Genomic DNA, 15,432 nt, shown 5'->3' with positions numbered 1-15,432 from the left:
TTAAATGCACACAAAAATTAATATTTGCCATGAAGTAGGAGGACTATAGAGTCATAAGAAGAGGCTGTTTCTACACATCCTTCATGTATAGCTGTCCCAGAAAATCCATGGATTTTTTTAAGAGTGTAGATAAACATTCTCACTCTTATGCTGATGTAGTGAATATTTAGAGAATGGGCCAAGGATGATGCTATCAAAGATCTAAACAGAAACATTTGAGGCAAAATTGTAGGAGTGATAATAGTGGGTTTTCAATTTAGCCTTTAACTTGGGATATTTAATTTGTTTTTTTCTATTTTTTTAGTTGCATGCCCAATTCACTGATCTACTTTTTCTCTATTTTGTTAATATAAGCAAGCACTCAGGAATATAAAATTTCTGTAAGTATTGCTTTTGATGTATCCCATAAATTTTGATATGTTTTTCCTTATTGTGATTTTCTTTAATGAAATTATTGCTTGTTTCTATGATTTGTTCTTTGACCTACCAGTTATGAAATATTAAATTACTTAAGTTTTCAATTAATTTTAATTCACCTCACCATGAACACTGAAAGGGTTAAAATAGGTGTTTTGACAAAATAAGAGAACAGCCTTTAATAATTTAAGTTTTAATGTGAATATAGTGGAGTTGTAAATTAATATTATCCCTTTACAGCAGAGAAAAGAAAACTTTTAGCAGTGTTTAACAATTAATAATTTAGTTTAATTAAAATAGAGATAGTAAAAGAATGTAGTAAAGGAGGGAAAGATAGGAAAGAGGAAAGAGAGATTACTAATCTTATACACTATAAATATACCTAAAATTCCTAATATTACTTAAAATTCCTAATACTACTTCTGTCTTCTGAGAATAGTTTCTTTTGCCTGGATCAACCCAGGCCTAATACAACCTACTCTATCTATAAATGATTCACTAACTACCTAACTCCCTAAAATAATGAATAGCCACCAGTCACTCCTTCAATCAGTTTCCATAGCAGCCCAAACTGTCAGTAGTCAACTAACCTTGCCTATGAGACAGACCTCCTGCTGCCTAGAGATCCCAGAGGCAAAAAGCTCTTTAAAGGCTAGAGCCAAAAAACCTCTCAGTAAGTTCAATCCCTCCTTTATATTCCAGCAACTAAACGCCAATCAACACTACCAGCAACCAACCATTAATGACCAACTCACGCACAGCAGCCAACTTCCCCACAACTGCCAACCCTAACTGTCAGCCACTCACTCCCCAGCTGTCAGCAACTGACCTCCTGTCAGCAACTGAGAGTCTGCAACTCATATGGGCTCAGCAGGGGCTCCCTGGTTTCTACTTCCTGTCACTATGGGCTGGTTAATCCCTACACATCTCTACGATGAGAACCTCCAGGTCCTCCATTAAATTAAAGAAATTAACGAATTCCTTTTTACAACATATATTGATTTTAGTTATTATTGCATTATGATCTGAAAAAGTTGCATTTATTATGTCTGCTTTTCTGCATTTGCTTGTAATGTTTTTATGCCTCAGTACATAGTCAATCTTTATATACATACCATGTGCTGCTGAAAAGAATATATATTCCTTTTTTATCCCTATTCACTTTTCTCCAGATATGTATTAGCTCAAACTTTTCTAAAATTTCATTCACTTCCCTTGCTTCTTTCATATTTATTTTTTGGTTAGATTTACCTAGTTCTGATATGGGAAAGTTGATGTCCCCCACTATATGGTTTTACTCTCTATTTCTTAAGCTCCTTTAGTTTTTCCTTTAAAAATCTGGATGCTATACAATTTGATGCATATATATTGTCTTTTATCAAGATGTAATTACTTTCCTTATCTCTTTTAATCAGATCTATTTTTGCTTTAACTTTGTCTGAGATCATCATTGCTACTTCTAACTTTTTTGTTTCAGTTGGAGCCCAATAGATTTTGCTATAGCATCTTACCTTTACTCTGTTTATGTGCCTACCTGCCTCAGATGTATTTTTTGTAAACAACAAATAGATTCTGGTTTTTAATCAAATCTGCTATCTGCTTACATTTTATAGGTGTGTTCATCCTATTTACATTCACTTTTATAATTACCATCTATGTCTTCCCCTCCATCTTAATTTCTCCTTTTAATCCTGGCTTTTTTCCTTTCTCACTTTTCCTCCACACCAGTGTTTTGCTTTTAGTGACTCCTCCCTTACCCTTTCCTTATATTTCTCCCCTTCCCATCATCTCATTTCTTATTCACCTCCTACTTCTCTATAGGGTCTTTTAATTACACCCCCAGTTCTCTCTTTTATATTACTCCCCTCCCCATGATACCCTTTCTCATTCCCCTCTACTTCTCTATACAGTAAGATATGATTCTATACTCCAATGAATCTAGCTGTTCTCTCTCTGAGTCAATTCCAATGAGAGTAAGGTTTAAATATTACCTGTCACCACCCTCCTCCTCCCCTCCATAGTAATAGTATCCCCCCATGTCTCTTTATGTGATATAAATTTACTCCATTTTAATTCTCTCTTCCTATTTCTTTTAGTACAATCTTCTTTTTACCGCTATTATATTACATATCTTAAAAAGCTATTAATACCACACTCTCTGCCTATGTATATTTCTTCTAACAACTATGATAATGAGAAAAACTTTTAAGAATTACAGGTATCATCTTTCCACATAAGAATATAAACAGTTTGGCTTTCTTGAAGCTCTTAATTTTTTTTCTTGTTCTTTTTTACTTTTTTATGGTTCTCTTGAATTTTGTATTGGGGTGCCAAGTTCTTTGTTTAAGTCTGATCTTTTTTAGGAATGCCTGGAAATCTCCTATTTTATTAAATTACCTTACTTTACTCAGAAAGAATATAGTCAGTTTTGATGGATAGGTAACTCTTGGTTGTAAACCCAGTTTCCTTGCCTTCCAGAATATGCTATTACAAGCCTTTTGTTGCCTCAATGTGGAAGCTGTAAGATCCTGTGTAATCCTGATTGGGGACCCGTGATATCTGAATTGTTTCTTTCTTGCTGTTTGCAGTATATTCTCCTTGGCCTGAGAGCTCTTGAAGTAGGCTATAATATTCCTGGGAGTTGTCATTTGGGTATTTATTGCAGGAGATGATATGTAGATTCTTTCAATGTCTATTTTGCCCTCTTGTTCAAGTATATCAAAACAATTTTCCTGGATAATTTCTTATAATATGTCTAGACTTATTTTTTCGGTCATGACTTTCAGGTAGTCCAATAATTCTCAGATTGTCTGTCCTGCATCTGTTTTCTAGATCAGATGTTTTTTCAATGAGATATTTTATATTTTCTTCTTTTTTTCATTCTTTTCATTTTGTTTTATTGTTTTTTCATGTCTTGTGAAATCATGGGATTCTATTTGTCCAATTTTAAATTATAAAGACTGAATTTCTTCCATAACTTTTTTTTAATTTTAAACATTTATTAATATTCATTTTTAACATGGTTACATTATTCATGCTCCTACTTTCCCTTTCACCCCCCCACATCCCCCCCACCCATGGCCAACACAAATTTCCACTGGTTTTATCATGTGACCTTGATCAAAACCTATTTCCAAATTGTTGGTAGTTGCATCAGTGTGGTAGTTTCAAGTCCACATCCTCAATCATGTCCACCCCAACCCATGCGTTCAAGCAGCTGTCTTCCATAACTTTTTGATCCTCCTTTTCAGTTTGGTCCACTCAATTTTTCATGGCACTATTTTCTTCATTAGATTTTTGCTTTTTTTGCTTCTTTTCCTAGTAGGTCAAGTCTGTTTTTTTAGACACTTCTTTTTTTCTTCAATGGATTTTTGTGCCTCTTTTCCCAGTTGATCAATTTTGCTTTTAAGCTATTTTATTCTTTTTGCATTACTTTCATTTTTCTTCCTATTTTTATTCAACCTGTCTTATTTGATTTTTGAATTGCTTTTTGAGTTATTCCAGAGCTTGTGAACAATTCTGTTTTTTTTTTTGGGGGGGGGTGGTTGAAGTTTTGTATGTGGTTGTTTGGATCTCATCATCTTTTCTTGGTTCTGTATTTTGCTCTTTTACCCTGTAGAAATTTTCAAGAGTCAAATGCTTCTTTGGTCTTTGCTCATCTTCCCACCTTTTTTTGCCTATAGACTGGGAACTCTGAAAGCTGCTTACCCCGGGGCTAAGACCTCAACATAGCCAACCAAGGAGACTTGAAAGTGCAGAGCCAGATATATTTCAATATCTTACTTTGGGCTTATATCAGAGCCTAGGAATTCAAGGGGGGTGGATCTGAGGTGCTCCCTTGATGGTGCAGCCCACTTCTTGGGTTTCCAAAGTTGGCCCATGCCTGGGTTCTGATTCTGATGTGGTGGGGGTTGGACAGTGGCTGATCATCTCTCCTCTGTTTGCAGTTTTGCTTCTTGTTCCCCCTTATCTTATAGAAATAAACTTTTTCTGCTTGCCTTTCAGATAGCATTTAGTGAGAGAGTCTCCTACTTTATAGTCCTTTGACTCGTGTCATTTTTAAGTACCTTCTGAAGATCAGTTTGGAAGGATAATCAGAGTGATTCCAGCTTTTTCTGCTACTAAACTGCCATCTTGGCTTTGCACCACCCCCTCAACTCTCCCCCCAAAATAGTGGGAATATAAAAGAAAGGCTAATTCTTGTGAAGAGTGTTTTGAGTATTTATTGAGTTTAACAGTTAGGCTACTGGGAATGCAGTGTGAGAATTATTTAAGTGAATATACATAGAAGAGCAAAAAAACCCAAGTGTATTGGTAAATATAGAGCAGGAAAACTGTATTGTAGATTGGAATACATGTGAGAGAGGTTCCACTTCTGAGAATTAAAATGGTGGAGTATGAAATGCTCTGATCTTCCTCAGACAATCACAAAAACAGAATAGAAATGGAAAGCAATATATCTTTTGCCAGAAGTACATAGCACTTTCACAAAGATTATGCATATAATAGGCATAAAAGCTTTGCAACCAAATGTAGAAAAGCAAAAATATTATATGCATCCCTTAAAAAACCATAATGCTATAATAATTTGTTCACCAAAGAGTTATAGAAAGACTAAAAATTTATTGGAAGCTAAATAACTTTATCCTGAAGATCAAGTGGGTCAAAAAAGAAATCACAGAAATTGTGAACAATTTCATTAAAGAGAAATAATATACTAAAACTTATGGAAAACAGCCCAAACAAACTTCAATGTTTACATCAATAAAATACAGAAAAGGCAGATCAATAAGTTGAGCATATGACTAAAATAAACTAGAAAAAGAAAAAGAATTAATCCTGATTAAATACCAAATAAGAAATCCTGAAAATCAAGGCAGAGATTAACAAAAACAAAAATAATAAAACCACAAAAATAATAACTATAAAAGTAGCTAGCTTTATTTAAAAAATTAAATATACAAAACATTGTTTAATCTGATTTTTAAAAAGAAATAAATAAAATAAAATTATAAGTTTCATAAATGAAAAGGGCAAATGAACAACACTTGAAGAGGAAATTAATGCAATTATTAACAATTATTTTGCCCAATTAATTGCCAATATGTCTGGCAATCTAAGCAAAATAGACAGACATTTGAAGAAATGTTACAATTTCCCAGATTAACTAAAGAAGAAATAGAATACTTGACCAGCCACATCTGAAAAAATAAATTGAACAATGTATAAATGAATTCCCTAAGAAAAATCCCCAGGCCAGATGAATTCACAACTGAATTCTACCTAACATTTAAAGAACAATTAATTTCAATACAATATATAAGTTTTAGAAAAAATAATTTAAGGAGAAATTCTACCAAATTACTTTTGTAACACAAATAGAGTGTTGATACCTTGTCCAAGAAGGGGAGGGGGAAGTAAAATAAACTCTAGACTTATCTCTGTAAAGAATTTTGATACAAAAATTTTAAACAAAACACTGGCAAGGAGGTTATAGCAATAAATTAAGGATCATACACTATGACAAGGTGGAAATTATGCCAACATGCATGGATAGTTCAAAATTATGAAAACTTGTATTGACCATATCAATAACAAAACCAATAGAAATCATATGATTATCTCAATAGGTGCAGTAAAAGCTTTTACAGAACATAATACTGATTCATAATAAAAGCATTTGAGAGGAGAAAGCTAGGTGGCTCAGTGAATTGAGAACCAAGCCTAGATATAGGAGATCATGGGTTCCAATCTGGCCTCAGATACTTCCCAGCTGTGTGACCCTGGGCAAGTCACTTAACCCCCATTGCCTAGCCCTTACCACTCTTCTGCCTTAGAAGCAATACACAGTATTGTTTATAAGACAGAAGGTAAGGTTTTAAAAACATTAGAGAACATTGAAAAGAATGGAACATTCTTCAAAATAATAAATAGTGTCTATCTAAAATAATAAGCAAACATTATCTGTAGCAGGGATAAGGTAGAAGTCTTGCCAATAAGATCATGAGTGAAACAAGGATGATATTCAATATTGTACTAGAAATGCTAACTTTAGCAATAAAAGAAGATAAATAAATTGAAGAAATTAGGATATGTAAGGAAGTAATAAAACTCTCATTCTTTGCAGATTGGAGAAGTGGTAGGTGGGTGACCTGAGTCCTAGTTCCCCTCTAAACATAGAAGAAAGAACAATGATGAAAAACTGTAACAGATACTATTTTATGTATCATGTCTGTTTCACAGATTTCTAATGTCATCCACCTGCTTTTTTAGGAAGAAGTGGTAAAAGGGAACATTGGGAGAATTATTTCAAAAGCAATAAGTGGCAGAATGATTATAGTATGAGTCTCCTTTTATAAACCAATGTGATATAGTCCCAGTAACAGATTATATCTGTTTTCTAAGGTCTAGACTAGTGAAGTAGGAAGAAGCTCATTAAATTTTGGCCAGGGGAAAAAGTGAATAGTCCCTCTTGAGTATTGTGAAGATTTTTTCCCCTGCAATAACAGTGGGAGTGAGAAGAAAAAACAACAACACAGAAGTTAAAAATCACATAATTTTGATGATCAATTCATTTTAATAGCTATTTATAATATATTATGTGAGTTTTTCTCCTACAATCAAGTGTACACATTTATGAGAAACCAAATCACATAAATTTTGATATTTTCATTATAAATGAAACAAGTTATATTAATATAATGAAAGTATGAGTCATGGCTTCTCATTGGTCCTGTAAAAATGTTTAGCATTATTATTTATGCAACAGTAACAAAGATCATCATTTAATGATATATTCAGTCAGTGCAATGCTCTTGTTAAGTATTTATTTTAAAAAACTGAAAAAATTTCATTTCCTTTATCAAATATAGAGCAATAGAGAGAAATATAAGTCACATGAACATGGTGCAACATATAACAAATAAGGATAGTCAAAGTACTAAAGTAAAGGATGCCATCAAGTAAATGTATGATCAATAAAAAGATGGGCTGGGAATATGCCATGAGCAATGGAAAAGATTAGATGTTCTATTTGCTCCCCTGGTATCTTCATGTGGTGAAGAGAAAGTGAGGATGGAATGACTAATAGAGCCCCTAAGCAAATTACTGGAGGAAAAAAAAGAATAGTTACATTTGTGTGGTATGGATGGGTTACAATCTGAATCAATACCATAACCTATCCATATAGATGAGATCACAAACCCATTTAAGTGTTATGTTTTATACTATATGACTGTGAATAATGAGAAACCATTATGTCAAAAGAATAAAAAATGTGGGTGCCCAAAGGTCATTCTATTATATGAACAGAATTCAGAATTTGATCATTCAGTTATGACTTACAAGAAATAAGTAATATAAAGTAAATTCTATAATCAGATTAGAAGGTAAACCAGTTATGTGTCAAATCTGAAAAATAAATGACTCGGTGTAAAATGTGTTATATATATATATACATACATACATATATATATACATATATATATATATATATATATATTGAGAGAGAGAGATAAGAGAGGTAGAGAGAGAGATGAGAGAGGAGAGAGAGAAAAAAGAGAGGGAGAGAGAAAGAGAGAGGGAGAGTCAGAGAGAGTCAGAGAAAGAGAAAGAGAGAGAGAGGAAGAGAGAGAGAGAGAGAGAGAGAGAGAGAGAGAGAGAGAGAGAGAAAGAGAGAGAGAAGAACAGATACCAACAAAATATTCATTAAAAAAAACTGGAGGATAATATTCATCACACTGAGTAAATTTCCTGTGACTGACTTTTAAAAGGACACAGGAAAAAACCTGCAATGGAAAGGTATAGGTAATTTGTGATTTATGTTGGAATGACGAAATCATATATTATTAAAGTAGCAAAAGAGAATAAAACAATATAAACCTTTGAAATTGTTGTTTATACCACTGTTAGACCTCAAAGAAAATCAGTCTGATAATAATTTTTAAAATAATCTTTTGTTATTCATGCCTACAGATAGATCTTCCATAGCCTAATTCTGTAAAACTTCTGTGGAACTAATTAATGCCATCTTGGGTTGGAGAATATGTTAGAGAATGGGAAAGGATCTATTCAAAAAACATTGAAACTTGAACAGGTGAATTGTACAGGGTGATTGTTCAGACAAAAATAAAGTCAATAACTGGGAAAACTAACATATCAGAGGTGGTAAGTGGTGTCTTGAAGCTGCAGCTGGGCTACACTGATATCAGGGAGAAACTAGTGAAGAGACAGTGGTCAAGGGTCAGCAGTAATGATTCAGTATTGAGTTACATAAGCCTCCAGCTTCCTCTAAATTCCGTTAAGCTTAGAGGCTTCTACTATTGTCACTCTCTTGTGTTTCTGCTCACCATGAGCTAAAGTGGATTGTTAACATTATCAATTGGTTTTTAAAGTCATTTTAAAGAATTTTACTGCAAGAGTTCCATGAACTTTTGTTTTAACTGCAAAAAAATAAAAATTGACAATCACTCATTCTGTCATGGAAATGTTTAATATGAAGAAGAGGAAACTGAGAGGGAGACATAATAGTTGTTTAGTATTTAGAGGGCTCTTTGATAAAAGAAAGGTCAGCTTCATTCAGCTTAGCTCCAGAGGCAGAACTTAAGAGTATTAGATGAAAGTTTCAGAGGCAGATTTACTTTTATTGTAGGGGAAAACTTCCTAATGATTAAAGCTGTCTAAAGGAAAGCTCCCCCTTACAAGAGGTCACCAAACAAAGGTCATCTATCAGGTATGCTGTTGAGAGATCCATGTTCAGGTACTGGAGTGAATTGAAAATATATTATTGAGACTCTGTGATAATATAATTCAAAATTAATGTTTTTTTATTTTATGTTCTTACCAAATCCTTTAAGACTTTTTTTTAACTGGAAATGAGATTCTGGGGATTTAAAAGCAAGTTTTATTTATAACTTTGTTTTTTTTAAGTATAATTATTCCTAGAAATAGTGGTTCATACCCACTTTCTATCATCAAATTAGCCTTCTGTTTTAACAAAGAAAAACAGTTAAGGAAAATCAACAGACTAAGTTTCCAAGTCTGAGAACATAGAGATCAATGCTTAATTGAAGCCAAAGAAGAGAGTGAAGAAGGCTAAGTACAAAAACTTGTTGAACTTTAACAATCAAGAGAAGGGAAGAAAATGAATCAAAGATGACTGACATAGGTTGATTAATTAAACTCTTATAGTCACGTCCTCATCTTGGCCTTATCCCCCTTTTTAGGATTTTAACCTGAAAAATTTTAAGACCTAAGTATAAGCATATTAATATATCCCTTTATATTTTGGTAAGCATCATGATAGAGAGGAGAGAGATTTAGCTTTGTAGTCAAAGGATCTCAAATCAACACCTGGCTCTGCTATGTCTCATTTGTGACATCCGATGTAATTCAGATAAACTCTTTGGGCCTCAGTTCACTCATTTATAAAATGAGTGAATTAAAGTAGATGACTGCTAAGATTCTTTCCAGTTCTAAATCCAATATAAACTAATGATACTCAATAGAACAAGTGAATTGATCTTTGTGGAAATCAGGTATCACACTGGATAGTCCTGGGCTTGAAATCAAGAAGATAATAGTTTATATCTCACATCAGACATTTACTGTTTTTGTAATCCTTGCATAAAAATCACTCTCAGCTTCAGTTTCCTAATATTATAAAATAAGTCAGTTGAACTGGCTGGTTGTTAGGTTCTTATAGACCCATTCAATTCTAAATCTCTGATAGTTATTATTTTTTAAGACATATCAAAAGTTATAATGGCTTAATTCTGAATAAGCACTTGAATGGCATTTTTTAAAGTTGCTTGTATTTGATACATGAAGATGAAAAATATATCATTGGTAAAATGCTATGACTTGGGAATACATAGACATTATATTCCTGCCCATCTTTTGAAGATCAACACAAATATCATATATTCCATAGGACTCTCCAAGCCTATAATGATCTTTAATGATCTTTAGCATGAAAATTCAAATAATATATAAATATTAAACTCATTAATACTCAACTTGTAATGTATTGCATTTTGTTTATCTTGGTCTATAGCATCTTTTGGGCTCATTTTCTCAACTTACCTTTATGTTGGAAGATCATGTCCCCATAATACAGTTGACATCTCTGGTCAGGGTTTAGGGATAAACTTGAGTAATTATGGGTGTCCTAATTCTGTTACTAGTAATCCTTTATCCTCTATGCCACACCCCAATATTAACTATCAATAGGCAACATTGTCCCATATAGGGATTTTTATTGAGAAGGTACAACAAAAATAAAAATATAACAGCTCCAAAAGAAGGAGCACACTCTTCTCAACCCTTTCAATCTGAAATTTAGAGCAGGTACTACAAAAATATTCTCCTCTAGATATCTAACTCATCAATGCATCATCCTCCAGATGATGTTTGACAAGAGCAGAGTACTATAAAATGATCAACTCCCTCCTAAAAGCTATGCCCAATATTTCATTCATTATTTTTGTGGGGCGGGGCGGGGATCATGGTAGATGCAACACATATTACTATCTTATATTGATGCTTATAGATCACTAAAATTCTCTTACCTTTCTTCAAAACAACTGGTTCTATGTTCCTCTACCTAATATTTATGAAGTTAATTTTTTTTGATCCCGAGCAGAAACGTTTACATTTATCCCTATTCAATTTCATCTCATTAGATACAGCACAGTTCTCCAGGCTATAAGTATCATTTTGGATTCTTTCTCTTTTTCATGCTATCTTCAAATTAGTGAGCATATTACCTATCAATTATCCAAGTCTGGCTATCTTAGCAGTTTTGAGACCATCAAATTGTATTATTATCTAATTCATCTCTCTCTGTTTTGGATCAAGAATAGAAAAGTATACATTATTTAAAGTTTTGCTAAGGCATAGGCAAGCTATATGTAAAAATATTCTCATTTATTAGTCTATAATCTTGATTTTATAAAGAAATGGGGTGATTCTGGCATGACTTATTCTTTTTTTTTAAAACCCTTGTACTTCGGTGTATTGTCTCATAGGTGGAAGATTGGTAAGGGTGGGCAATGGGGGTCAAGTGACTTGCCCAAGGTCACACAGCTGGGAAGTGGCTGAGGCTGGGTTTGAACCTAGGACCTCCTGTCTCTAGGCCTGACTCTCACTCCATTGAGCTACCCAGCTGCCCCCATGGCATGACTTATTCTTTATTTTCTTTAGACCTTTACTTTATATCAGTATTAAATCTAAGATAGAAGCACAATAAGGGGTAGGTCATCAGAGTTAAGTGACTGGCCCAGAGTCACACTACTAGGAAGTGTCTGAGCCCAGGTCCTCTCAAATCTAGTCCTGTCATGTATGACTTGATCCTAATGAAGCTAACCTGGCTATTTCAAATTATGTCTCCTCTTTCAATTTACAGACTATCAGATTTTGAACTAAAGGTTGAGAATAGATTTGCATACAAGACCAATATTTCAACTTCTCTAAACTAGCTAGGCAGTAGATCTCAGTACTAGATTTGCCCATTGGCTTACTAGCAGCTCTCTATAGCAGAGGAATATGGGGAGAAAACTGCTTTCATCTATCCAGTTGGATTTGGCCAGTTTGAGCATATGCACCAAGATACCTAAGAGGCACTGCCCCAATGGCTTAAAAAGTTGTTGTTGTGTGTGTGTGTGTGTGTGTGTGTGTGTGTGTGTGTGTGTGATCTGAAAACTTTAAATTAATTAATTAATTAAGAATATTTTCCATGGTTACATGATTCATGTTCCTTCCCTCCCCTCCTCACCCCCTCCACCCCATAGCCAAAGAGCAATTGCACTGGGTTTTGCATTTCATTGATCAAGACCTATTTCCATATTATTAATATTTGAATTAGAGTGATCACTTTAGAGCAGTGGTTCCCAAAAGTTTTTGGCCTAACACCACCTTTCAAGAAAAAATTACTTAGCACCCCTAGAAATTAATTTTTTAAATTTTAATAGCAATTAATAGGAAAGATAAATGCACCTGAGGCCATCATCACCACCCTGGATTGCTGCAGCACCCACCAGGGGGCAGTAGTGCCCACTTTGGGAATCACTGACTTAAGAGTCTACATCCCTAATCATATCCCCATTGACCCATGTGATCAAGCGGTTGTTTTTCTTCTGTGTTTCTATTCCCACAATTCTTTCTCTGGTTGTGAATGTGGTCTTTTTCAATTCTGAGGGACTTATGAGAAAGAACACTATTCACTCCCTTAAAAAGGTTTTTGAAGGAATGAGCACCTCAGAAGTTTTGGTATACTTTGACAATATTGTTGTCTTTGGGGAAACACTTGAAGAATATGAACTGAGATTGATGAAACTCTTAGATTTATTAGACAACAATAGTTTGAAACTTTCCATTGATAAGCACCAGTTTCCTGGAGCTTCTGAGTCACATAGCATCAAAACAGAGTATGGGTATGGATCCAGAAATTATACATATTTATTAGTTGACCATGTCATGTAAACTCTCTTAATGTCAGGATTTTTCTAGGATATGGTGGATATAATTATAAAAATTTAAGAACAATATTCCTATGGCTAATATAATGAATATCTTCACCTGAGCATGTTTAATTCATGAGGCACAGAAGTAGAAGGGAAAGAAATGCAAAGTCATCACAAAACCCATAAAGCTTTTTGCAGTCTGATGAATGGACAGATGTGAAGTTTTCACAAACTTCATCAGCTGCCTCACACATGGATCAGTGTTAGCCTAGAGAGAATCAAACAAGTTTTTTCTCCTACTTACAGATGTTAGCCTGATGGGCATGGCAACAGTTCTGTAGGAAAAGATTAATGGTCTCCAGAAACCCAGTTACATTGTCTAGCAAAGACTTGAGTAATAATGAGACTCCATATGTATGTCGGAGTTCTGGCTTTTGAATGATCTATAAATTGTTATGCATTACAAAATGAGTTCGAAAACTATGTGTGGCAAAAGTGAAAGTGTGTACTGACAAAAATCTACTGATATATTCTGTCTAATGAAAAGTTACATTCTGCTTGTTAGAAATGGATAGCCAAAAAGGAATACAAAATTAACTACTGGTTAGGGAAGATTAATGGGCTGTAGACCCTTTGTCCCAAGGTTAATTTAAGGAATTGTGGTGATACCCAAAGGAAAGGGTGCCATATGTTACATCCAAGAATCTAGGTGACAGGTGAATGGCAATATAGCTGAAAGTATGGGACTTCCAACAGACATCATGCAAGCAGCATATATTAAACTTGCATCAATGAACTCGATTTCTTTGCCTTTGTTTTTTTATGGAAGATTGATGGTTAAAAAAGAGAAAAAAAGCAATGAGAAGAGTGAAAGAAACCAAGAGAATGGTGATTAGAAGGAACTCAACTATTTGTCTCTTGAAAGTACTGCCCAGTTGGGGTAATGGCAAAGGTTAGAGGTAAGTAATATGGTATCAGAAAGAAGGTGATGCCACCCAGTACACCTCACTATAGATTGTAAAGTCTTTTTATAATTACTTTAGATGTAATGATCAAGAAAGAAACCTAAAACTAGTAATAAGCATATTCTGCTTTCTGAGATTGTGACACCAAGAACTACAACACTGATGCTTGCTAGTTACATAAAGTATTACCAACTTTGACTACATAGGTGTGGGACAGCAGCCTATACAAACCTTTGGAAGCTGCCTGTACTGACTTCTTATGTTTGGAAAAAGATAGAAAAATCACAAACAATTATTAGTGGTCATTGGTCAATTTGTAAGGCATAGATGCTCAAAGTACACTGTTAAAGAAAATGTTATCCTTTGCCAGCATCAAGAAATCTAAATCTTTTACCTCCATTTGGAAGAAATAAAACCTGAACATATAATATTGATAGAGGTTAGGGACATTGATAAAAGAAAAAATACACAGCAGAGTCAACATTTTGGTTTTTCTGGCACATTAACATAAGCCCACTAAGAAGGAAGCTTCTAACTTGATTACCTCCTAATGTTTGGGTGTGACCAGAGATAAAGAGAGAGACAAAGAAAAGGACATAGAGATAGGCACACATACAAAGTAAACTGGAGATAAGAGGAAAGGTATTACCATAAAGGAGGATTAGAAAAGATTTCATGAAAAAGACAGGACTTGGTTAAACCAAGATGATAGATTAGAGGCTGCTACCCAGCTGAATTCTCCTAATATTCCCCTCCAAATAACTTTAAAATAATACCTCATATAAAAAAATGAAGCAACAGAGTCAACAAAAAGTCAGGGTGAGATATTTTTTTTCTGGCTCCAGAAAACATAAGTGATAGCCAGAAGTCTACAAAATAGCAGTGAGGATCAGGTGGAAATTTGTCCCAAGATCAAACACAGAGCAGTGGAGTAGCAACATGTAGCGTTGGGAGCTCTCAGCCTTGAAAGATTAAGGGTGTGAGACAACTGCTTAGAATGTGATTGTACAAGGGATCATTTGCTGGTATTGGGTACAATTGACACTGATTAGCAACTCCATTACTCATACTCAGTTCTGGGTCACAGTTTCAAAGCAGAAAGGAGTCCTGGTGATCGATAGCAAGGGAATAGGGGCCCTGGTCACAGAAAAGAAACATTGGCACATGCAGCTACAGGAGATCAGGAGCCCTTCCTAGGTAAATGCTAGAGCACACTAGCTGAGCAATGACCATACCTCAGGATCACACCACTATGGAAGCAGCAAAACCTTGCATATGCTCAGAACTAGTCCTTAAAACAGCAACACGAAAAAGCCTGAAACCCAAAATAGTGTTTCCCTAAACCAAGATGAATAGAGTACAACTTTAACATCAGTTTCAAGGTTAAGAAATTGCTTGAAAAAGGGAGCAAGCAAAGAAAAAAGAATTTGCTACTAATTTGGCAGGGAAGACCAAGAAATAAACTCAGAAAAAGATGAGGAATTAAAAATAGCTATAAAGCCTTAAAGAAAAAATGCTAAGTGGACCCAAGTCAAACCAGAATATCTGGAAGAATTAAAGAAAGAGGTAAGAATAGGAAAGGGAAGATT

This window comes from Gracilinanus agilis, chromosome 3 (genome assembly GCF_016433145.1).
Source record: "Gracilinanus agilis isolate LMUSP501 chromosome 3, AgileGrace, whole genome shotgun sequence".
Taxonomy (NCBI): Eukaryota; Metazoa; Chordata; class Mammalia; order Didelphimorphia; family Didelphidae; genus Gracilinanus; species Gracilinanus agilis.
The sequence above is the reverse complement of the archived record's forward strand: the minus strand, read 5'-3'. Positions refer to the sequence as shown.